Source organism: Anomaloglossus baeobatrachus, chromosome 12, assembly GCF_048569485.1.
Source record: "Anomaloglossus baeobatrachus isolate aAnoBae1 chromosome 12, aAnoBae1.hap1, whole genome shotgun sequence".
Lineage (NCBI taxonomy): Eukaryota > Metazoa > Chordata > Amphibia > Anura > Aromobatidae > Anomaloglossus > Anomaloglossus baeobatrachus.
In genome coordinates this window covers 108,107,842-108,131,438 of record NC_134364.1, presented here as the reverse complement: position 1 = coordinate 108,131,438, position 23,597 = coordinate 108,107,842, and positions in this window count along the sequence as shown.

Below are 23,597 nucleotides of genomic sequence, written 5' to 3'. Positions count from 1 at the left end.
CTTTCCAGGGACTAAAACCAACTCTCAAAGATGTTAATTGGAGCCCTACCCTCTGAGCTACAAGCTCTGACTCCACAGCAGATAACACTGGACATAGAGATCCATTTCACAAAGTAGTGCAGCCTCTGACCCCACAGCAGATGACACTAGACATAGAGCTCCATTGTACAGAGCAGTATGGCCTCTGACTCCACATTAAATTTCACTGGACTTAGAGATCCATTCTACAGAGCAGTATGGCCTCTGACTCCACAGCAGATGACACTGGACATAGCGATACATGGTACAGAGCAAAGCAGTCTCTGACTCCACAGCAGATTACACAGGACATAGAGATCCATTGTACAGAGCAGTGTGGCCTCTGACTCCACAGCAGATTACACAGGACATAGAGATCCATTGTACAGAGCAGTGTGGCCTCTGACTCCACAGCAGATGATACTGGACACAGTTGTACAGAGCAGTGCACCCTCTGACTCCACAGCAGATGATCCTGGACATAGAGATCCATTGTACAGAGCAGTGCGGCCTCTGACTCCACAGCAAATGACACTGGACATAGCGATACATTGTACAGAGCAGTGCAGTCTCTGACTCCACAGCAGATAACACTGGACATAGACCTCCATTATACAAAACAGTACAGCCTCTAACTTCCCAGTAGGTGACACTAGACATAGCGATCCATTGTACAGAACAGCGCAGTCTCTGACTCCACAGCAGATGATACTGGACATTTCAAATCATTGTACAGAGCATTGTGGCCTCTGACTACACAGCAGATGACACTGGACATGGACCTCTATTGTACAGAGCAGTGTGGCCTCTGACACCATAGCAGATGATACTGGACATAGAAATCCATTGTACAGAGCAGTGTGGCCTCTGACTCCACAGCAGATGACACTGGACATAGAGATCGATTGTACAGAGCAGTGCAGTCTCTGACTCCACAGCAGATGACACTCAACAGCCTACCATCCATAGATTCTGTCAGTTGCTTGATCTGTTTATGATCAACATTGCGTGCAGCAGCCACCACAGCCTCCCAGACACTGTTCCAAGAGGTGTACTGTTTTCCCTCCCTCTAGATCTCACATTTTATTAGAGACCACAGATTCTCTATGGGGTTCAGATCAGGTGAACAAGGGGGCCATGTCATTATTTTTTCATCTTTTAAACCTTTACTGGCCAGCCACGGCTGTGAAGTAGTTGGATGCATGTGATGGAGCATTGTCCTGCATAAACATCATGTTTTTCTTGAACGATATTGACTTCTTCCTGTACCACTGTTTGAAGAAGTTATCTTCCAGAAACTGGCAGAGGGTCTGGGAGTTGAGCTTCACTCCATCCTCAACCCAAAAAAGGTCCCACAAGTTCATCTCTGATGATACCAGCCCATACCAGTACCCCACCTGCACCTTGCTGGCGTCTGAGTTGGAGTGGAGCTCTCTGCCCTTTACTGATCCAGCCTCTGGCCCAACCATCTGGCCCATCAAGAGTCACTCTCATTTCATCAGTCCATAAAACCTTTGAAAAATCAGTCTTAAGATATTTCTTGGCCCAGTCTTGATGTTTTATCTTATGTTTCTTGTTCAAAGGTAATAGTTTTTCAGCCTTCCTTACCTTGGCCATGTCCCTGAGTATGGCATACGTTGTGCTTTTTGATACTCCAATAACGTTGCAGCTCTGAAATATGGCCAAACTGGTGGCAAATGGCATCTTGGCAATGTGCCGCCCCGTGGCCCCGTTACCTTCAGGTCATCTCAGGGCCTTCAGGGACTGTACATCCTGGATCCTTCTGGTCACAGGTAGGTTAACTTCTATGGGATTCGTGACGCCACTCTCGGTATTCCGGTCAGGGCGACCGCCACTGCAGTTTAGAGGACACCTGGGGCTGATGGTAGGTGCAGTTAGATGTGGTAGCCTCCCGAGACTGAGGCTGGCCCCAGGGTCCGGTGAAGGTGTAGTACCACAAGTTGCAGAAGAACTCACACGCACAGCAGGAATGTCTTTCAGCGTTTTTACTCACTTCAGGTGGCAACGGTGAGTAACCCGGGCGATGCTGTGATGCTCCAAGAGGGGAACCAGGTTCCTTCAGGCTGACTTAGGGGGTGGCTGCCAGCTCGCCTTCCTAGCCCTCTTGTTTTTGTGGTGACCCAGACTTGAAGTCCTACGGGGTCACCCAGGGAAGTTGCTTCCGTCTGTTCTCCCTTTTTCGGCCCGTTTGCTTGTAGCCTGGACCAGGTCACTCCGGCTGCTTGCCTCTTGTCACCTATGGGCCCTCTCATTGCTACGTGGCTGCGGACTCTGTGTTGGTGAGGTAAAGGGCATGATGTGCCCTCACCAGCAGGTTGAGCAGGTCAACTGAATGGGCCCCTGCTCTGGGGACCTGTAACCCTGTGCGGGCAGGGTCTACTGGCAGTCCCCGTACTCAGCCACCTCTCTGCACTCCGGCCTCAGGTGGTTTTCAGGCGGCACTACCAGGTAGCCCTTTCTCCCTCGCCAGCAACCACTGCACCTGCGGTGTCCGACTAGTGACAGCCTCCAGGTTCCCTCCTTGCGACTGCTCTTTCTCCCTGAGCTTCACTAACTGACTGGCTCACTACTCCCTCCCCACTGTGCCTGCCTCCGCAACTTAGCAACCAGGCTCTCTACCACACCCCTTGAGTGGAGATGGAGGCCATGCCCCCTCCTGGATTCCCCAGGGGTCCCTTCAAAGGTCCATGTGGGATACCTGGCTACTATGTGCCTGTGTATCTACACCCCGGTCAGCCTTTTGGATTACCTGTATTGTACTGACCCAGCATGGGTGCAGCACTCAGTGGTGCCTGACCAGGTCAGGGGCACCACAGCAACTTCACGCTTGATTTTCCTCAATTCATGGGCAGTTATTTTGCGCCTTTTTTGTCCGACACGCTTCTTGCGACCCTGTTGGCTATTTGCCGTGAAACACTTGATTGTTCGGTGATCATGCTTCAAAAGTTTGGCAATTCCAAGACTGCTGCATCCCTCTGCAATATATATGGATCACTGCACTCTCATAGATTTGAAAAGAGTATCAACAGATTCGTTTTTGTGCCAAACAAAAAAATTTTTATTAATAAAAATGTCTTCATATATTTGATTAATTAGTAGATAGACTAAGTGAAATGGAACGTTTCGGCCCAGTGACGGGCCTTCTTCACGCCAATACACACTAAAAGATATAGAACAAACAAACAACAATCAATATATACATTATGATACAATGTTCACATAGAAATACAGTGTAGTTATAGAACACATGTAAAGATATACGAATATTACCATGTCAGCGTTTGAAGAAATTAAAAGAACAGTAATATAATACATACTGGTAGTTAGTCATGTAGAAAGAAAGAAAAGAACAAGAACAAGAAAACAAGAACAAGCAAAAGAAGAAGGAAAAAAAATGGGGGGGGGGAAGAGAGCAGAAGAAAGCAGGCAACATGATGGTCTTGTGTGAATGGTATAGTATACCTCAGTTCTTGCGAGGTGGTTTATTCAGGTTCTGTACATGCAGAAAAAGAAAGGTTTTTTTTTGGGGGAGTTGTTTATAGAGGAACACCACTTCAATTCATTAACCCTTGCATTGGGAGTCCAAAAGAACAAGTCCTATGGAGAAGGGATATATGTATAAACAAGGTGTCAAATGTATGTATATGTTCCTAGTACAACACCACAGGAGGTTTTTTTACCTCGTCCGTATATATGTAAGGATTCACGAAGTGAATATTCTGAGTCTCTAGACACCAGGCTATCAAAAGATTAAGTTTTTCTTGTGGTCCCTTAGAGAGATTAGAGATATTTAGGATTAGAGATATTATATCAGTGAGTTATCGCATAGAGCATGTGCCATAAATACCTTGTATACTATAATGTTCAGTATGGTCGTAGTTGGAGCAAGATGAAGGTAAGTTGAGCCCTCAAGAATAATCATGAAACATGTAATCTATGAGAGAAGAAGGATAAGGCTGATTCCAGATGCCATATGTTTATATGGTAAATTGATAGCTAGCTTATAGAGTGTGAAGTACCTTATTAATGTTATCGTTGGGGCCTATTATGCCCTTGTATATGAGCACCTGGGCTAATATTATCACTTGCAAACCCTGGAGGTTTTAAGGGTAAATGATCAGGAGAATACGTCTAATCGTATAGCTTTATAGCTAACCACTATATCACTCATTGCTATTACCTTAAAACAGTGGTGTGCATCAGGAGTCGCATAATGTGGAAGGTTATTAATAACACAATGGGACTTGTATTGAACTGAAAAAATGATAATCGCCGTTACAACAGGTATAGGTAGTGAGTGGTTAAAAGTAAGATCCCATTAAAACCTATAAGTTACCTGGACTTTCCTGGTGTAACAAGTGGTGGGTGATAGGTTCCTCTACAGTAAAAGAAGGGAATATTCTCCGATTACTACAGCTGTAAATAGAGAGAAAGTGTGCCCAGAGTACCTGATGGATAACCTACCTCATTGCCGTCTTCCCAGACTGTGGCTAGTGGTGCCATGTTAACCGGCTTGCAGGCTTATTTAGCACCGCAAAACCGGAAGTGACGTCAGACGCCGGCGCATGCGCAGTTGCGGTCCGCGTTTCCATTAGGATATATATGGTATCATGCAGTATGTAATAGAGACGCCTGCGCATGCGCAGTGGGTGGTTTTTTTTTTAAAAACACCCACTGCGCATGCGCAGGCGTCTCTATTACATACTGCATGATACCATATATATCCTAATGGAAACGCGGACCGCTACTGCGCATGCGCCGGAGTCTGACGTCACTTCCGGTTTTGCGGTGCTAAATAAGCCTGCAAGCCGGTTAACATGGCACCACTAGTCACAGTCTGGGAAGACGGCAATGAGGTAGGTTATCCATCAGGTACTCTGGGCACACTTTCTCTCTATTTACAGCTGTAGTAATCGGAGAATATTCCCTTCTTTTACTGTAGAGGAACCTATCACCCACCACTTGTTACACCAGGAAAGTCCAGGTAACTTATAGGTTTTAATGGGATCTTACTTTTAACCACTCACTACCTATACCTGTTGTAACGGCGATTATCATTTTTTCAGTTCAATACAAGTCCCATTGTGTTATTAATAACCTTCCACATTATGCGACTCCTGATGCACACCACTGTTTTAAGGTAATAGCAATGAGTGATATAGTGGTTAGCTATAAAGCTATACGATTAGACGTATTCTCCTGATCATTTACCCTTAAAACCTCCAGGGTTTGCAAGTGATAATATTAGCCCAGGTGCTCATATACAAGGGCATAATAGGCCCCAACGATAACATTAATAAGGTACTTCACACTCTATAAGCTAGCTATCAATTTACCATATAAACATATGGCATCTGGAATCAGCCTTATCCTTCTTCTCTCATAGATTACATGTTTCATGATTATTCTTGAGGGCTCAACTTACCTTCATCTTGCTCCAACTACGACCATACTGAACATTATAGTATACAAGGTATTTATGGCACATGCTCTATGCGATAACTCACTGATATAATATCTCTAATCCTAAATATCTCTAATCTCTCTAAGGGACCACAAGAAAAACTTAATCTTTTGATAGCCTGGTGTCTAGAGACTCAGAATATTCACTTCGTGAATCCTTACATATATACGGACGAGGTAAAAAAACCTCCTGTGGTGTTGTACTAGGAACATATACATACATTTGACACCTTGTTTATACATATATCCCTTCTCCATAGGACTTGTTCTTTTGGACTCCCAATGCAAGGGTTAATGAATTGAAGTGGTGTTCCTCTATAAACAACTCCCCCAAAAAAAAACCTTTCGTTTTCTGCATGTACAGAACCTGAATAAACCACCTCGCAAGAACTGAGGTATACTATACCATTCACACAAGACCATCATGTTGCCTGCTTTCTTCTGCTCTCTTCCTCCCCCCCCCTTTTTTTCCTTCTTCTTTTGCTTGTTCTTGTTTTCTTGTTCTTGTTCTTTTCTTTCTTTCTACATGACTAACTACCAGTATGTATTATATTACTGTTCTTTTAATTTCTTCAAACGCTGACATGGTAATATTCGTATATCTTTACATGTGTTCTATAACTACACTGTATTTCTATGTGAACATTGTATCATAATGTATATATTGATTGTTGTTTGTTTGTTCTATATCTTTTAGTGTGTATTGGCGTGAAGAAGGCCCGTCACTGGGCCGAAACGTTCCATTTCACTCAGTCTATCTACTAATTAATCAAATATATGAAGACATTTTTATTAATAAAAAATTTTTTGTTTGGCACAAAAACGAATCTGTTGATACTCTTTTCAAATCTATGAGAGTGCAGTGATCCATATATATTGTAACTCGGACCTCGGTCCCCTCACTAGCACCTCAACCCTTCCTCCCCATTAGGGCAGAGTGCACACCATTTACTGCATCCCTCTGCAAGACAACTCACAATTTTGGACTTTTCAGACCCCGTCAAATCTCTCTTCTGACCAATTTTGACAAAGGAAAGGAAGTTGCCTAATAATTAAGCACACCTTATATAGGGTGTTGATGTCGTTGCACCGCACCCCTCCTCATTACAGAGATGCACATCATCTGATTTACTTAATTGGTAGTTGGATCTCAGCCTATACAGCTTGCAGTAGGACAACATGTATAAAAGGTATCATGTGACCAAAATACTCATTTGCCTAATAATTCTGCACACAGTGTACTTTGCACACCATAACCCGCTACTGACTTATGCTATATATGTACAGATGTCGATAAGGGGCTAAACTATGATTGGACTTTTATGTTTATTTTTTACATATATTTTGCAAATTGGAAAAGGGTGTTTGAAAGTTTTATATTTTCACAAGGCTGAGTGAGCCTCAATTATACATGATTGACTAATGATATCACCCCTAATTACCTAAAGGCCCTCTCCACCACTGTGAGGGTCCCACTTGAAATAAGAGGGGCACAGGGGGGAGAAGGGCCCACAGTAAGCTAGGAGACACAGTGGGGGAGGGGGGCCCGCAGTAAATTGGCAATTTACTGTGGGCACCTTCCTTCCCTTTCTCCCTGTGTCTCCTTTATATTGCATGAGGGCCGCCCTCCCCTTACTGCCTCAGGGCATATAACTGTGTGCCGCTGTCACGAACCGGGGTACGGGGGCTACTTGTTTGCCTTCTGGAGCAGTTCTTCCCCATACTCGAAGTCGCTTGCTTCGGTCTTCTGAGCCACGGATGCTGACCAGGACTTTTTGGCATTCTGATACTGTGTCAAAAAGAGCCTACTGAGCATGTGCGGGCTTCCTATGGGTGTTTTGCCACTACCTGAGTATGTCAGTAATGTGGCACATCCCTATTGGCCAGAGTGACATCATCGGTGATGTGATACGTTCCCATTGGCTGCCGTGATATGATCAGTGATGTGGCACGTCCCCATTGGTTGCCGTGACATAATCGGTGATGTGGCACATTCCTATTGGCCGGTGACATTATCAGTGATGTGGCACATTCTTATTGGCCACCGTGACATCATCAATGATGTGTAGGGCTCTCATTGGCCAAAGGAGCTGGCTACACATTCCTCCATCTTGTGGGTGGTACAGAAGTGATGAATAGCCATGACGCCCACATGGAGGTGCACACTCATGTTTGTGCATACTGCTGTACACATCTTAGATAGGGTTAGGCTGTGAAGTCCCACCGGACTGATTGAGGGTAAGGAGGCAGGTTAGGGTGAGGCGTTGCGGTCATATCCGTTGACCGAGTTAGGGTCAGTAGCTGATGAAGCTAGGCTCCAGTGATATCGGGCTTGGGCGGCTTTGGGACCAGTGGCTAACTGGCTGTACCATATAGTAAGCCGATATAGGAGCAGTACCCTTTAAACTCACCACTGCATATACCCTGAGCCCTGGTAGCAGGATACGGCTAGTGTTCTGCTTGTCCGCTCTGTTACAGTTGCTGCGAGCACTGGAGACTATGTCCAGATTTCTTGCTACTGCACATGTGCGAGCGCTGGAGACTAAGTCCAGATTTCTTGCTACTGCACATGTGCGAGCGCTGGAGACTAAGTCCAGATTTCTTGCTACTGCACATGTGCGAGCGCCGGAGACTAAGTCCAATCTTGGAGCCATTGCACATGTGCGGGTGACATCATCGCTGACACGAGGTCACATGTCTCTGACACCTTCTATGCCGATTGGTCGCTGGTCATGTGCTTGTGACGTCTTGCTCGGTGATAGGCCAGCATGACGTCACTCCTGTCGTTCTGGCAGCGGATTGGCTCTGGTGTCCTCCATCTTGGATGAGGCACAGAGTCTATATAAGACCCTGACACACGCCGCATGGTGCTCAGTCCTCTTGGTTCATGCATATGAGTAGACGCTCTGTGCGCGTTCCTCTAGGCATTCCTCTGTCTATGCTAGGTGAGCGCTACCGGCAGGGTAGCGTTCTTATACCTTACAGCTTCGGCTGCTGTCCGTATCCTTACCTCTTAGGGGAGCGGACATAGGCAGGTGCCTGAGGCACATGGTCTGGCTGGGCCTTGTGATTCTACTCGTAGGTGGACGTTGCCGCTAGGGTAACGTTCCTTATACTGCGTCTGGCAGTTGTTCGTATCCTCGCACACTAGGGGAGCGAACAGAGGTAGGAGCTTTGTGCGGCTTACGCTGCTGTTCGTCTCTTTTGCACCACTAGAAGAGCGGACCTAGGCAGGTGCCATATCTAGTGGTTCGTGTCCTCGCACACTAGTGGAGCGAACGCAGGTAGGAGCTTTGTGCGGCTTACGCTGCTGTTCGTCTCTTTTGCACCACTAGAAGAGCGGACCTAGGTAGGTGCCATTTCGCACACATTGCCTTTGTCTCTGTGATTATTAACAGAGATCATTCCACACACCCTCCAAGTAAGGGAGGAATTGCTTTACTTACTTATTATATCCTTCTGTGAGTTAACAGAGGTATTGCACTCTGCCATAGTCTGCAGCAAAGTCTTTGCACGGTGGACCCTGACTGTCTGATACTCATTTCGGTTATTATCAGACAGCCGTCCGTAACATTAGGACTGAGCCAAGGGTCTGGCAGTTATGGCAGAATATCAGCAGTTACACCGTTACATACAAGTACTTGAGTCACGGCTCAAGAGTATAGAGGATAAACCTCAGACCATGGTGACATCTGCACATGATCCTCGACTTGCTCTGCCAAACAGATATTCTGGCGATGCCAGATCATGTCGTGGTTTCATTAGTCAGTGTCAGATACACCTAGAGGTCAACTCTTCTCGCTTCTCTACGGAGAGGTCCAGAGTAGGCTTTATCATCTCCTTACTTCAGGACAAAGCCTTAGAATGGGCGACTCCCCTATGGGAGCGCTCTGATGTGGTTACTCTGAGACATCAAGACTTTCTTGATGCTCTTAAGGCGGTATTCATGGGTCCGCAGGTTACCCATGATGCGGCACTGAGACTGTTAGATCTATCTCAGGGTTCGTTATCCACTAGTTCTTATGCCATTGCTTTTAGAACTCTGGTGGCAGAACTAGATTGGCCAGAGAAGGTGTTGATTCCTATCTTCTGGAGAGGGTTGGCAGGCTATGTCAAGGATGCCCTTGCTACTCGTGAGGTCCCTGCTTCTCTGGAGGACTTGATCACAGTAGCAACGAGGATCGATGTACGCCATAAGGAACGTAGACTCGAGGTCTCTTCCTCACGCCCTAAGCATCGGGCTATTCCAGTTGTTGAGGGTCCACTACCATCTTCCTCAGCATCTGAAACATCTCCCACTCCTATGGAGTTAGGTCATACGTTCTCCAGACTACGCAAGTCTGGTCCTCCTATATGTTACGTATGTCGTCAGGCTGGGCACTATGCCAACAAGTGTCCTAGTCATCAGGGAAACTCCCTGGCCTAGTAACCATTAGAGGGGGGTTACTAGAGACGTCTTCTGCACCCTCTAAGTGTTGTATCCCAGGTCAGCTCTCGTTATCTGAGAATACATGGCCTATTATGGCTTTTGTGGATTCCGGAGCTGACGGGATTTTTGTGTCCTCAGGATTTGTAAAGGGACACAATATTCCCTCTATCATGTTAGAGGCGCCTATTCCTGTCCGTGTTGTTAATGGAACTATGTTGTCTGACTCCATTACATTGAGGACAGTTCCCTTGCGCCTTTCCCTGTCTCAGGGTCACATAGAGGAGATTTCTTTTCTTGTTTTGCCTGAGGGTATAGACGACGTCCTTCTGGGTCTTCCATGGCTTCGGACTCATGCTCCTCACATTGACTGGGAGTCTGACAGCATTATTAGTTGGGGTTCGAAATGTCAGTCCCGATGTCTTCCCTTACCACCTAAGGTCGTTGCGGTTGCATCAACTGATCTCTCTCCCATACCTACACCCTATTTGGATTTCGCTGACGTGTTCTCCAAACAGGGTGCTGAGGTTCTTCCACCCCATAGGCCGTATGACTGTGCCATAGACCTTATCCCAGGTTCGGTTCCACCTAAAGGCAGGGTTTACCCCCTGTCGATACCGGAGTCGGAGGCCATGTCGACCTATATAAGAGAGAGTTTAGAGAAGGGGTTCATTCGTAAGTCTGTCTCTCCCGTGGGAGCTGGGTTTTTCTTTGTTCGGAAGAAAGAGGGTGATTTGCGTCCCTGCATAGATTACAGGGGTCTCAACGCAATCACAATAAAGAACAAATACCCATTACCTTTAATTTCGGAGCTCTTTGACAGACTGAGAGGAGCTCAAGTTTTTACGAAGTTGGATCTGCGGGGTGCGTATAACTTGGTACGAATTCGAAAGGGTGACGAATGGAAGACCGCTTTTAACACCCGAGACGGTCACTATGAATACCTCGTCATGCCTTTTGGGTTATGTAATGCACCCGCAGTATTTCAGGACTTCGTAAACGATGTGTTCAGGGATTTACTGTTATCCTCAGTAGTGGTGTATCTGGACGACATCCTGATTTTTTTCTCCTGATTTGGAGACTCATCGTCAGGATGTCGTTCGTGTCCTTTCCCGTTTAAGGGAGCACTCATTGTTTGCTAAACTCGAGAAATGTGTATTCGAGCAGTCCTCATTGCCTTTTTTGGGTTACATTATCTCACAAGAGGGTCTGGCTATGGATCCTGCGAAGCTCTCTGCTGTCCTGCAATGGTCCGAACCTCATTCCTTGAAGGCGGTGCAACGCTTCTTAGGATTCATAAATTATTACAGGCAGTTCATACCCCATTTTTCTACTTTGGTGGCCCCTTTGGTGGCCTTGACTAAGAAAGGTGCTAATCCCAAAGCCTGGTCTACTGAGACATCTCAGGCTTTTGAGGCAGTAAAAAGACACTTTTCAACTGCTCCCGTTCTTCAAAGACCCGATGAGAATAAGCCCTTCCTCTTAGAGGTTGATGCCTCTTCAGTGGGTGCTGGTGCGGTCTTGTATCAAAAGAACGGTGCAGGTAGAAAAAGGCCGTGTTTCTTCTTTGCTAAAACCTTTTCACCGGCAGAGAGAAACTATACCATTGGGGATAGGGAACTGCTCGCCTTGAGATTAGCCTTGGAGGAGTGGCGTCACTTGCTGGAAGGAGCGAAACATCCTTTCCAGGTCTATACAGACCATAAGAATCTGACGTACTTACAAACCGCTCAGCGTCTGAATCCTCGCCAAGCCCGCTGGTCCTTGTTTTTCTCCCGCTTTCACTTCTCCATCAACTATCTGTCTGGGAGTAAGAATAACAAGGCAGACGCCCTGTCTCGCTCTATGCTTTCTACCCAGGAAGAGATTGACGAACCTCGTCTTATCCTTCCCTCCAGGGTTTTTCATACGCTCTCCCCTGTGACGTTAGACCAAATCCCACCGGGCAAGACCTTTGTTCCGCCTGATCGACAGAATGATATACTGTCATGGGCCCACACCTCAAAGGTGGGTGGGCATTTTGGTATTAGGCGGACACGAGAGTTACTGGAGAGGTGGTATTGGTGGCCACACTTAGCCAGCCACGTCAAGAGATATGTCGGTTCCTGCTACTCGTGTGCTCGCAACCGTCCATTACGGCAGAGACCGGCTGGGCTCTTGCATCCTCTACCAGTGCCAGATAGACCATGGGAGGTGGTAGGCATGGACTTTGTGGGTGATCTTCCATGTTCACAGGGACATAGATTTGTGTGGGTCATTACGGACCATTTCTCCCGGATGGTTCATCTCGTACCGTTATCGAGAATCCCATCTTCCAGGGTACTAGCCAAACTATTCCTCAAGCATGTCTTTAGGCTTCACGGGATGCCAGATCGTATCATTTGTGATAGAGGCCCGCAATTTACTTCCCGTTTCTGGCGAGATCTTTGTAGCCTTCTGCAAATTGAGTTGAATCTCTCTTCGGCATACCATCCGGAGACTAATGGTTTGGTTGAACGTACCAATCAATCTATGATTATATACCTTCGACACTTTGTTGCTGAGAACCACGATAACTGGTCCTCCCTCCTACCCTGGGCAGAATTTGCCCTTAACAATTCCCTGGCTGAGGCCACTGGGCAGACACCGTTCGTACTCAATAATGGGCAACATCCTAGGGTACCGGTACCGTTTCCCGCTGCTGCACCTCCTCCTCTTGTGGCCGACTGGGCAACTAATGCCAGAGAGGTTTGGGATCGGACTCAAGAGTCGATCCAAGCAGCTAAGGACCGTATGAAGACGGTGTCCGATCGGTTTCGTCGCCCGGCTCCTGTCTTTTCTCCAGGGGACTTTGTGTGGCTCTCTGCAAAACACGTGAGACTTAGAGTGAGCTCTGTCAAATTTGCTCCTCGCTTCCTGGGTCCTTATGAGGTTCTTCGACAGGTAAATCCTGTAGTCTATCAATTGAAGTTACCTGTCCATCTTAGGATTCATGACAAATTCCATGTCTCACTGCTAAAGCCGGCTATTTTACCTCACGCTCGTGAAGTGCACTCTCCTGCCTCTGATTCCTCTCGCTCTAGCTATGAGGTACGAGCCATAGTTGGTTCTAAGATGGTTAGAGGACGCAGGTTCTTCTTGATAGATTGGGAGGGCTATGGCCCGGAACATCGCTCTTGGGAGCCTGAGGAGGCTGTCCATGCTCCCGACTTAGTTGCCGATTACCTGCGTCGCCGGGAGGGGGGCCCTTGAGGGGGAGGTACTGTTACGGTTGCTGCGAGCACTGGAGACTATGTCCAGATTTCTTGCTACTGCACATGTGCGAGCGCTGGAGACTAAGTCCAGATTTCTTGCTACTGCACATGTGCGAGCGCTGGAGACTAAGTCCAGATTTCTTGCTACTGCACATGTGCGAGCGCCGGAGACTAAGTCCAATCTTGGAGCCATTGCACATGTGCGGGTGACATCATCGCTGACACGAGGTCACATGTCTCTGACACCTTCTATGCCGATTGGTCGCTGGTCATGTGCTTGTGACGTCTTGCTCGGTGATAGGCCAGCATGACGTTACTCCTGTCGTTCTGGCAGCGGATTGGCTCTGGTGTCCTCCATCTTGGATGAGGCACAGAGTCTATATAAGACCCTGACACACGCCGCATGGTGCTCAGTCCTCTTGGTTCATGCATATGAGTAGACGCTCTGTGCGCGTTCCTCTAGGCATTCCTCTGTCTATGCTAGGTGAGCGCTACCGGCAGGGTAGCGTTCTTATACCTTACAGCTTCGGCTGCTGTCCGTATCCTTACCTCTTAGGGGAGCGGACATAGGCAGGTGCCTGAGGCACATGGTCTGGCTGGGCCTTGTGATTCTACTCGTAGGTGGACGTTGCCGCTAGGGTAACGTTCCTTATACTGCGTCTGGCAGTTGTTCGTATCCTCGCACACTAGGGGAGCGAACAGAGGTAGGAGCTTTGTGCGGCTTACGCTGCTGTTCGTCTCTTTTGCACCACTAGAAGAGCGGACCTAGGCAGGTGCCATATCTAGTGGTTCGTGTCCTCGCACACTAGTGGAGCGAACGCAGGTAGGAGCTTTGTGCGGCTTACGCTGCTGTTCGTCTCTTTTGCACCACTAGAAGAGCGGACCTAGGTAGGTGCCATTTCGCACACATTGCCTTTGTCTCTGTGATTATTAACAGAGATCATTCCACACACCCTCCAAGTAAGGGAGGAATTGCTTTACTTACTTATTATATCCTTCTGTGAGTTAACAGAGGTATTGCACTCTGCCATAGTCTGCAGCAAAGTCTTTGCACGGTGGACCCTGACTGTCTGATACTCATTTCGGTTATTATCAGACAGCCGTCCGTAACATTAGGACTGAGCCAAGGGTCTGGCAGTTATGGCAGAATATCAGCAGTTACACCGTTACATACAAGTACTTGAGTCACGGCTCAAGAGTATAGAGGATAAACCTCAGACCATGGTGACATCTGCACATGATCCTCGACTTGCTCTGCCAAACAGATATTCTGGCGATGCCAGATCATGTCGTGGTTTCATTAGTCAGTGTCAGATACACCTAGAGGTCAACTCTTCTCGCTTCTCTACGGAGAGGTCCAGAGTAGGCTTTATCATCTCCTTACTTCAGGACAAAGCCTTAGAATGGGCGACTCCCCTATGGGAGCGCTCTGATGTGGTTACTCTGAGACATCAAGACTTTCTTGATGCTCTTAAGGCGGTATTCATGGGTCCGCAGGTTACCCATGATGCGGCACTGAGACTGTTAGATCTATCTCAGGGTTCGTTATCCACTAGTTCTTATGCCATTGCTTTTAGAACTCTGGTGGCAGAACTAGATTGGCCAGAGAAGGTGTTGATTCCTATCTTCTGGAGAGGGTTGGCAGGCTATGTCAAGGATGCCCTTGCTACTCGTGAGGTCCAGGTTCTCTGGAGGACTTGATCACAGTAGCAACGAGGATCGATGTACGCCATAAGGAACGTAGACTCGAGGTCTCTTCCTCACGCCCTAAGCATCGGGCTATTCCAGTTGTTGAGGGTCCACTACCATCTTCCTCAGCATCTGAAACATCTCCCACTCCTATGGAGTTAGGTCATACGTTCTCCAGACTACGCAAGTCTGGTCCTCCTATATGTTACGTATGTCGTCAGGCTGGGCACTATGCCAACAAGTGTCCTAGTCGTCAGGGAAACTCCCTGGCCTAGTAACCATTAGAGGGGGGTTACTAGAGACGTCTTCTGCACCCTCTAAGTGTTGTATCCCAGGTCAGCTCTCGTTATCTGAGAATACATGGCCTATTATGGCTTTTGTGGATTCCGGAGCTGACGGGATTTTTGTGTCCTCAGGATTTGTAAAGGGACACAATATTCCCTCTATCATGTTAGAGGCGCCTATTCCTGTCCGTGTTGTTAATGGAACTATGTTGTCTGACTCCATTACATTGAGGACAGTTCCCTTGCGCCTTTCCCTGTCTCAGGGTCACATAGAGGAGATTTCTTTTCTTGTTTTGCCTGAGGGTATAGACGACGTCCTTCTGGGTCTTCCATGGCTTCGGACTCATGCTCCTCACATTGACTGGGAGTCTGACAGCATTATTAGTTGGGGTTCGAAATGTCAGTCCCGATGTCTTCCCTTACCACCTAAGGTCGTTGCGGTTGCATCAACTGATCTCTCTCCCATACCTACACCCTATTTGGATTTCGCTGACGTGTTCTCCAAACAGGGTGCTGAGGTTCTTCCACCCCATAGGCCGTATGACTGTGCCATAGACCTTATCCCAGGTTCGGTTCCACCTAAAGGCAGGGTTTACCCCCTGTCGATACCTGAGTCGGAGGCCATGTCGACCTATATAAGAGAGAGTTTAGAGAAGGGGTTCATTCGTAAGTCTGTCTCTCCCGTGGGAGCTGGGTTTTTCTTTGTTCGGAAGAAAGAGGGTGATTTGCGTCCCTGCATAGATTACAGGGGTCTCAACGCAATCACAATAAAGAACAAATACCCATTACCTTTAATTTCGGAGCTCTTTGACAGACTGAGAGGAGCTCAAGTTTTTACGAAGTTGGATCTGCGGGGTGCGTATAACTTGGTACGAATTCGAAAGGGTGACGAATGGAAGACCGCTTTTAACACCCGAGACGGTCACTATGAATACCTCGTCATGCCTTTTGGGTTATGTAATGCACCCGCAGTATTTCAGGACTTCGTAAACGATGTGTTCAGGGATTTACTGTTATCCTCAGTAGTGGTGTATCTGGACGACATCCTGATTTTTTTCTCCTGATTTGGAGACTCATCGTCAGGATGTCGTTCGTGTCCTTTCCCGTTTAAGGGAGCACTCATTGTTTGCTAAACTCGAGAAATGTGTATTCGAGCAGTCCTCATTGCCTTTTTTGGGTTACATTATCTCACAAGAGGGTCTGGCTATGGATCCTGCGAAGCTCTCTGCTGTCCTGCAATGGTCCGAACCTCATTCCTTGAAGGCGGTGCAACGCTTCTTAGGATTCATAAATTATTACAGGCAGTTCATACCCCATTTTTCTACTTTGGTGGCCCCTTTGGTGGCCTTGACTAAGAAAGGTGCTAATCCCAAAGCCTGGTCTACTGAGACATCTCAGGCTTTTGAGGCAGTAAAAAGACACTTTTCAACTGCTCCCGTTCTTCAAAGACCCGATGAGAATAAGCCCTTCCTCTTAGAGGTTGATGCCTCTTCAGTGGGTGCTGGTGCGGTCTTGTATCAAAAGAACGGTGCAGGTAGAAAAAGGCCGTGTTTCTTCTTTGCTAAAACCTTTTCACCGGCAGAGAGAAACTATACCATTGGGGATAGGGAACTGCTCGCCTTGAGATTAGCCTTGGAGGAGTGGCGTCACTTGCTGGAAGGAGCGAAACATCCTTTCCAGGTCTATACAGACCATAAGAATCTGACGTACTTACAAACCGCTCAGCGTCTGAATCCTCGCCAAGCCCGCTGGTCCTTGTTTTTCTCCCGCTTTCACTTCTCCATCAACTATCTGTCTGGGAGTAAGAATAACAAGGCAGACGCCCTGTCTCGCTCTATGCTTTCTACCCAGGAAGAGATTGACGAACCTCGTCTTATCCTTCCCTCCAGGGTTTTTCATACGCTCTCCCCTGTGACGTTAGACCAAATCCCACCGGGCAAGACCTTTGTTCCGCCTGATCGACAGAATGATATACTGTCATGGGCCCACACCTCAAAGGTGGGTGGGCATTTTGGTATTAGGCGGACACGAGAGTTACTGGAGAGGTGGTATTGGTGGCCACACTTAGCCAGCCACGTCAAGAGATATGTCGGTTCCTGCTACTCGTGTGCTCGCAACCGTCCATTACGGCAGAGACCGGCTGGGCTCTTGCATCCTCTACCAGTGCCAGATAGACCATGGGAGGTGGTAGGCATGGACTTTGTGGGTGATCTTCCATGTTCACAGGGACATAGATTTGTGTGGGTCATTACGGACCATTTCTCCCGGATGGTTCATCTCGTACCGTTATCGAGAATCCCATCTTCCAGGGTACTAGCCAAACTATTCCTCAAGCATGTCTTTAGGCTTCACGGGATGCCAGATCGTATCATTTGTGATAGAGGCCCGCAATTTACTTCCCGTTTCTGGCGAGATCTTTGTAGCCTTCTGCAAATTGAGTTGAATCTCTCTTCGGCATACCATCCGGAGACTAATGGTTTGGTTGAACGTACCAATCAATCTATGATTATATACCTTCGACACTTTGTTGCTGAGAACCACGATAACTGGTCCTCCCTCCTACCCTGGGCAGAATTTGCCCTTAACAATTCCCTGGCTGAGGCCACTGGGCAGACACCGTTCGTACTCAATAATGGGCAACATCCTAGGGTACCGGTACCGTTTCCCGCTGCTGCACCTCCTCCTCTTGTGGCCGACTGGGCAACTAATGCCAGAGAGGTTTGGGATCGGACTCAAGAGTCGATCCAAGCAGCTAAGGACCGTATGAAGACGGTGTCCGATCGGTTTCGTCGCCCGGCTCCTGTCTTTTCTCCAGGGGACTTTGTGTGGCTCTCTGCAAAACACGTGAGACTTAGAGTGAGCTCTGTCAAATTTGCTCCTCGCTTCCTGGGTCCTTAAGAGGTTCTTCGACAGGTAAATCCTGTAGTCTATCAATTGAAGTTACCTGTCCATCTTAGGATTCATGACAAATTCCATGTCTCACTGCTAAAGCCGGCTATTTTACCTCACGCTCGTGAAGTGCACTCTCCTGCCTCTGATTCCTCTCGCTCTAGCTATGAGGTACGAGCCATAGTTGGTTCTAAGATGGTTAGAGGACGCAGGTTCTTCTTGATAGATTGGGAGGGCTATGGCCCGGAACATCGCTCTTGGGAGCCTGAGGAGGCTGTCCATGCTCCCGACTTAGTTGCCGATTACCTGCGTCGCCGGGAGGGGGGCCCTTGAGGGGGAGGTACTGTTACGGTTGCTGCGAGCACTGGAGACTATGTCCAGATTTCTTGCTACTGCACATGTGCGAGCGCTGGAGACTAAGTCCAGATTTCTTGCTACTGCACATGTGCGAGCGCTGGAGACTAAGTCCAGATTTCTTGCTACTGCACATGTGCGAGCGCCGGAGACTAAGTCCAATCTTGGAGCCATTGCACATGTGCGGGTGACATCATCGCTGACACGAGGTCACATGTCTCTGACACCTTCTATGCCGATTGGTCGCTGGTCATGTGCTTGTGACGTCTTGCTCGGTGATAGGCCAGCATGACGTTACTCCTGTCGTTCTGGCAGCGGATTGGCTCTGGTGTCCTCCATCTTGGATGAGGCACAGAGTCTATATAAGACCCTGACACACGCCGCATGGTGCTCAGTCCTCTTGGTTCATGCATATGAGTAGACGCTCTGTGCGCGTTCCTCTAGGCATTCCTCTGTCTATGCTAGGTGAGCGCTACCGGCAGGGTAGCGTTCTTATACCTTACAGCTTCGGCTGCTGTCCGTATCCTTACCTCTTAGGGTAGCGGACATAGGCAGGTGCCTGAGGCACATGGTCTGGCTGGGCCTTGTGATTCTACTCGTAGGTGGACGTTGCCGCTAGGGTAACGTTCCTTATACTGCGTCTGGCAGTTGTTCGTATCCTCGCACACTAGGGGAGCGAACAGAGGTAGGAGCTTTGTGCGGCTTACGCTGCTGTTCGTCTCTTTTGCACCACTAGAAGAGCGGACCTAGGCAGGTGCCATATCTAGTGGTTCGTGTCCTCGCACACTAGTGGAGCGAACGCAGGTAGGAGCTTTGTGCGGCTTACGCTGCTGTTCGTCTCTTTTGCACCACTAGAAGAGCGGACCTAGGTAGGTGCCATTTCGCACACATTGCCTTTGTCTCTGTGATTATTAACAGAGATCATTCCACACACCCTCCAAGTAAGGGAGGAATTGCTTTACTTACTTATTATATCCTTCTGTGAGTTAACAGAGGTATTGCACTCTGCCATAGTCTGCAGCAAAGTCTTTGCACGGTGGACCCTGACTGTCTGATACTCATTTCGGTTATTATCAGACAGCCGTCCGTAACACGCTCCTATACATAATGTGTATGCTACATATATATTACCTTCTGTGAAGGAACAGAAGTGTAATGTGTCATATAGACTCTGTGAGTTAACAGATTTCTGTTTATGTACTATAATATTATTTCCTTATCTGACTCTGTAATTTAATAGAGTTCAGTATACATACTGCAGTATCGTGTGGCTTAGAACACGGTTACTGCATACACAGGTCCTCTGTGATGGGACAGAGTCTCTTTACATCTGTTGGTACCTCTGTGTGACCTGTAACATAGAGTACCTTAGTTACCGGTTACTGTTGGGTTTCAGTAGGGCCTTGTGCCACCAGCTGCAGTTCTGCCATCACTGCACGGTGGACCCTGACGACTGGTAGTAGTATATCTTCATCTAATCCTATATCAGGAGGTCCCCCCGTAACAGTATGAGTGCGCCACTGGTCTGGCTGGAATGTCTGAAATTCAACAATTGCACCAGTACATCCAGCAGTTAGAAACTAGACTTAAAAGTGTGGAACAAGGGGTTTCCAATGTCGATATTGCAGCTGTAGCTGCACGAGCAGCAGCATTGGTTCCTTCCACAGTTGGGTTTGCACAAGCTCGACCCAAGTTGTCTCTCCCAAATAAATTTATAGGAGAGAGCAGAATTTGTCGTGGCTTTGTGAACCAATGTCGCCTCCATTTGGTTCTGCTGGAAAAAGATTACCCTTCCGAAAAGGCCAAAGTAGGGTTTATACTATCCCTCTTAGAGGGAAGAGCTCTTGAATGGGCTACTCCGTTATGGGAGAGGGATGATGAGGCAGTGGCTACAGCAGACTCTTTTCTCGAGGCATTAAAGACCGTTTTTATGGGTCCCCAGGTTACACATTATTATGCTATACAACTCTTGGAGCTCACCCAGGGTTCCTCGAGTACAAATTTGTATGCTATTCAGTTCAGAACCATGGCATCTGAATTAGATTGGCCCGACAGGGTTGTGGTGCCCATATTCTGGAAAGGGTTAGCTGGGTTTATTAAAGACGATGTCACGGGGTCCTTCTCCCATATCACACAATCAACAGAGCGAGAGATGGCGGTACAATCCAAAGAGCATTTATTACAAGCAAATCAAAACGGTGCATAAGATAATCCACAAAACAGAGGGTAAATTGAATCCAGTAACACAAATATAGTCCGGTAAGCGATAAATGTCCAGGTCTCTCTCTGAGAAGTCTCAGCTTCTACCAGAGGATCAATCTTCCTGCTTCATTCTTGAAGTTCTCCAACAGACTGACAAATCTCCCAGGTAAGCAGAGAGTCCACAGTAGGTGGACTCTAGGCCCACCTCCCCCCATACCCAGGGACGGAAGTGCCTCAAGAGGCTATAACCTTGCACTATAGGGGGTGATTACTTACAAACAATAAAAATGTACACAGAAGCAGTACAAATAAGACAGTGAACCAAGCTTGAAATGGGAATCTGTACAGCAAGATACACCTCCCTCCATATCCCACCATCACAACCTCTTCCTCCTTCTGAATAAGTGAGTATGCCATGAGGTTTACACAGACCTCTGGCCATCTCACTTAAGTCCATATTGCTCACTTGTGAATAGTCTATGGTTTTTCTTGCTGGGACAGTCCATCAGTATTCCGGTGTTGGCTTCCACACTTGTATTGGATGGAAAAGTTGTATATAGTCCCTTGTATAGCGGTAGGGTTGGAAGGTGGAAGGACAAGCTTCGCTTTGTGTCCTCCTTCAGTCAAACTGTGTTTCCTGCACCCAAAAATCGACATTATAGATCTCCCACATCATTTCCTAGGAGAATATCTGCAGGCAGGCCACTCATCACCCCAACCACACACTGCTTGACTCCAAAGCCAAAGTCCAGATTCACAGTCACCTTTGGAATATTCCTTTTTTGTCCTCCACCCAATTCAATAACAATCCCTGGTCCATGATGTATTGCCTCTGGCTGAACTACATGGTGATCAGCTATTGTTAGAAATTCCCCAGAATCACAAAATCCAATGACTCTCTGTCCATCCAGCGCAACCTCCTGTAAGTGCTTGCTTTGATGGTAAGAGGAACTCGGGGCTGTGTCGCGCACCCCATGAACCCTTAGTGGCTGACCATGAGTGTCTGAATCATTAGGCAAGTCAACTTGAAGGGGTGAGAACTCTTCCCCCATTGTGTTTGGCTGTAGAGAATGAACAGGTTGATTTGGTGCAAGGTCATTCCTCAATCGACCAATAGGGCAAGTGTTTTGTAAATGCCCAGCCTGTCCACATCGATAACATCTCCTCTGCGTCGTACTCCTTCCAGTGTGCATTCTGGAGAAGGCAGTAGGAGAACCTGGTGACAAAGGCCGGAGGCCATACACTCCAGCAGGGGCATCTATGGTGCAGGGGTCATCGGTACACTCCGGTGGAGGTGGTGGTAACTTTTCTTCAGGCGGGATGGAATGCACAAAATGCACTAGATGAGATCGAGGTGTGTGGGGCTCCCTCCGAGTCCTTGTGGGACAACTGGATTGCAGGTGCCTAGGTTGTCCGCACCCATAACATGTCCTCTCTGTGATTCCCCCAGGGCGTGGTCGGAACTGTTGGGGCCCAGGATTGTGAGCCATGGTTGTCATCGGCCTGTGGCTGGTTGGAGGGGCAGATATAACTGGAGAGGGCTGGGGAGCAGGAGCAGGCTGTGACTTATTGTCCAGAAGCCCCCTCCATTGCGGTCGGATAGTAAGGGCCTCATCAGCCAGGGCTGCAGCTTCATCCAAGGTGCACGGCGTGCGCTCTCTGACCCATTTCCATATTTCTGAGGGACACTTGTACAGAAATTGTTCTATAAGAAAGACCTGTATAATGTCTTCCACAGTGAAGGCGTCTTCCGCTTCCAGCCATCTCCAACATGCCTGGGTCATCTTATGAGTATACATCCTAAACGATCCCTCCGTGGTGCATGGGAGGTCTTGGAACTGTGCCCTATGTGAGTCTGGGGTGATGGCATGGTAATGCAAGATAGTCCGCTTTACAATGTTGTAATCCCGGTTCTGCTGTGAGTCAATGGTGCGATAAGCCTCTGCCAGGCTTCCATTCAGGAGTCCCACTAACAAACGCACCCAGCCAGAGTGGGGAACCTCCATCATGACACACTGCTGCTCAAAGTCCTTGAAGAACCCTTCCATATCTCCGGAAGCCTCATCAAATGGCTTGAAGTCCGCCCGGCTGACCCGCAGAGGCTCCTGGATCGCTGGGTTTACACTCCAACTCACATTACTCCCTCTGTCGGACTCCATTGCTTCTTGTCTCCTCTGTGCTCGGCGAGCAGCCTGTTCCTTATATTCCTGAGATACACCAGGGGCAAGAGCTGCCATCTCTTCTTCGAACCACACCACCCACTGGCTTTTTGGGGCAGGGATCCCTGTCCCCAGTGTTTGTCCGTCAGACATCTGGGAGGAGGTGGATTGGCTCTCACCCACAAGTAGATCAATTAAGGCGTCTTTACTCAGTCCCTGGTAGCTCAGGCCCAGATCTTTGGCTCTCTCCTTTAGGCCCCCTTCACACGCACGTGTCTCCGGTATGTACTAGGTCCGTACCCGCATGTACCGGAGACACGAGCACACGTAAACCCATTAAAATCAATGGATTTATGTGCACGCACGTGTGCAGCCATTGGCCCGTGCCTCCGTGTGGAGCACACATGAGCCTGTGTGCTCCACACGGATGGATGTTCGTGTTTCTCCGGCAGCACGGGTGTCACGCGGCCCGCACACATACCACACGGATGTGGTGTGGATGCGGGCCCACGTGACATGCGCCGGAGAAATACACGTGTCATTTTTAAAATAAAAAAAACACATACTCACCTCCACCATACCTGCAGTTTCTACCGCGGCTGTCACTTGCATCCGTCCCCAAGTGAATTTGAACAATGCATCTTCTTCACTGGGGGCCGGAAGCAGCTTCAGCGAGGTGTGGCCTATGCCGGACACTGTCATTCAACACCACAGAAAGCTCCGGAAGAAACAGGTAAGGCGGGGCTTTCCATTCTCTGTGTGTTATTACGTATAACACACAGAGAACACACGTAGTGTCATAACCACGGCACACAGAGGGGAAAACGCACCTTTGACACGTCCGTGAAACACGTGCGTG